Source organism: Apium graveolens, chromosome 3, assembly GCF_009905375.1.
Source record: "Apium graveolens cultivar Ventura chromosome 3, ASM990537v1, whole genome shotgun sequence".
Lineage (NCBI taxonomy): Eukaryota > Viridiplantae > Streptophyta > Magnoliopsida > Apiales > Apiaceae > Apium > Apium graveolens.
The window spans coordinates 257,316,888-257,319,936 of record NC_133649.1 but is presented as its reverse complement, the minus strand read 5'-3'; positions in this window follow the sequence as shown (position 1 = coordinate 257,319,936).

Below are 3,049 nucleotides of genomic sequence, written 5' to 3'. Positions count from 1 at the left end.
TAGACATAATTTGGATGTTTGGTATCTACAAAACCTGGAGGTTCTTCAACATATACCTCCTCCTCCAATTCTCCATTGAGAAAAGCACTTTTCACATCCATTTGAAAGACAGTAAACTTTTTGTGAGTCAGCATAAGCCAAGAATATCCTTATGGCTTCTAACCTAGCAACTGGTGCAAATGTTTCATCATAATCAATTCCCTCCTGTTGAGAATATCCTTTTGCAACCAGCCTTGCCTTATTCCTTGTAATTATGCCATCACTGTCAGTTTTGTTTCTGAATACCCACTTTGTACCAACAACAGATCTATTCTTTGGTCTTGGCACTAGGGTCCAGACTTTGTTTCTTTCAAATTCATTCAACTCTTCCTGCATTGCTTGCACCCAATCAGCATCTTGAAGAGCTTCTTCCACTTTCTTTGGCTCAGTCTGAGAGAGAAAAGAATTGTAAAGACATTCATTTGAAGTACCTGTTCTAGTTCTGACACCTGCATCAGGATTTCCAATTATCAAATCAGGTGTATGTGATTTTGTCCACTTCCTTGCAGATGGAAGGTTTTCTCTAGAACTTGATGCTCCCCCATGATCCATGCTATCTTCATTTTCATTTTCTGATGCTCCCCCTAAAACTATGCTCTCTGAGTTGGAGTCTTCAGTATTTAAATTTTCAGCACTATCAGAACTTGGCTTATCAGAACTTGACGAATCAGAATTTGAAGAGCCAGATGTATGTTCTGATGTTTCTTGAGCTGTGGTAGGATCTTGAGTATGCTCCCCCTGCATCGGTGCATCTTCCCTTGGCGTAGCCACCACAGTTTCAATAACATCAGAGTTTATTCCATCAGAGTTTACAGTATCAGGACTTAGACTTTCAGGATTTTCAGTATCAGAATTTGAGTCTTCATTTTCAAATCTCAGCTGATCATGGTCAATGAAATCTTCAAGACCAGTAATCTTCTTGTCATCAAAAGAGACATTGATAGATTCCATGACTACTTTTGTTCTCAAATTATAGACTCTGAAGGCTTTTGTGGAAAGTGGATATCCAACAAAGATTCCTTCATCAGCTTTTAGATTCAAACTTTGATAGCTGTTCAGTATGAGTCTTGAGAACAAAACACTTGCATCCAAATACATGAAAGTATTTCAGATTTGGCTTCTTTTTCTTCACCATCTCATATGGTGTTTTTCCATGCTTGTTAATGAGTGTTGCATTTTGAGTAAAACAAGCAGTCTGCACAGCTTCATCCCAGAAATTGGTTGGAAGCTTTGCTTCTTCAAGCATTGTACGTGCAGCTTCAATGAGAGTTCTATTCTTCCTTTCAACAACTCCATTTTGCTGTGGAGTTCCAGGAGCAGAAAATTCCTGCTTTATTCCATGGCTTTTGCAGAACTCTTCCATTATCAAATTCTTGAACTCAGTGCCATTATCACTCCTTAAAACTTTCACAGAATCTTTGACCATTTTATCCAGATGTTTGACATGATCAATCAAGATTGATGCAGTTTCACTTTTTGTATGCAAGAAATACACCCATGTGTATCTGGTGAACTCATCCACTATGACCAACGCATACTTCTTCTTTACAATAGACATGACATTTACTGGACCAAATAGATCAACATGTAGTAGATGATAAGGCTCAATAATTGATGATTCAGTCTTGCTCTTGAATGAAGATTTTCATTGTTTGGCTTTTTGACATGAATCACAAAGACCATCAGGAGCAAATACTGTGTTTGGCCATCCTCTCACAAGATATTTCTTGACCCGTTCATTTATATTGTTGAAATTTAAATGATAGAGTTTCTTATGCCAATTCCAGCTTTCTTCAATTGATGCTCTACTCATCAGACAGATTGCAGAACCATCAGTACTTGTTGAAATCTTAGCTTCATAAATGTTATCACGCCTGTATCCTTTCAGAACAACTTTGCCTTTAGATTTACTCACAATTTCACAGTGTTCTTCAAAGAAATCAACATGATAACCTATGTCACAGATTTGACTTATACTCAGTAGGTTGTGTTTAAGTCCTGAGACCAGAGCTACTTGTTTAATTATGACATTTCCAAGATTGATATTGCCATATCCCAATGTTTTTCCAATGTTGCCATCTCCATAAGAAACACTTGGGCCAGCTTTCTCCACAAAGTCTGATAGCAGGGCCTTATTTCCAGTCATATGTCCTGAACATCCACTGTCCAGAACTAGAATATTTTTTCTGTTGCCCTGCAATCACAAAGACCACTAATTATTAGTTTTAAGGACCCAGACTTGCTTGGATCCTTTGGCCTTATTAAGTTTGTTAACATTTACAGCGGATTTAGCATCAGAGTTTATGTTAACATTTTTCTTATCAGAACTTACACTATCAGACTTTGAATCAGAATTTACACTGGAAGGAACAATGGAAACTTTCTTCAAAGAAGGTTTTATTTGATAATAATCATAGTACAAGCTATGATATTCCTTACAAGTATAAATGGAATGCCATAAACTACCACAATGAAAACAAGGATTTTGTGGTTTGTATCTAACAGACTGACTCTTAACTCCTGACTTTGAAGGTAAGGAGTTAATATTCTTATTCTTCCTGCAAAAAGAAGCCAGATGGTTAGAATTTCCACAGTTATGACATGTTTTCCTAGAAGCATCAGGAACAGGTTTATAATTATTGCTTTTATTCACACCTTCCTTTCCATTCCTATTTTTCCTAGGTGATTTTACCTTGTTTGCATTCTTAACATCTTTCAGCTTATGCTTAAGCTGCTTCTTTGTCATTAAGCCTACGTTCACTTCAGCTGTCTTTTCCTCTTTTAGTTTGTCAGAAGTTAATTTCTTTGTAACTTCTGATTTTTCATTTTCAGACTTTACAGTTACAAACTTAACAGGTTTTAACTTTGGCTTTTGCTTATCAACAGACTTAATTTCTTAGTTCTTTATCATTCTTATCTTCTCCATAACCTAAACCCTCTTTCCAGTTTCCACTACTTAGCAAATTTTGAGTTGTTTTGCCAGAGTTAGTCCAAGTCCTGATAATCTCTC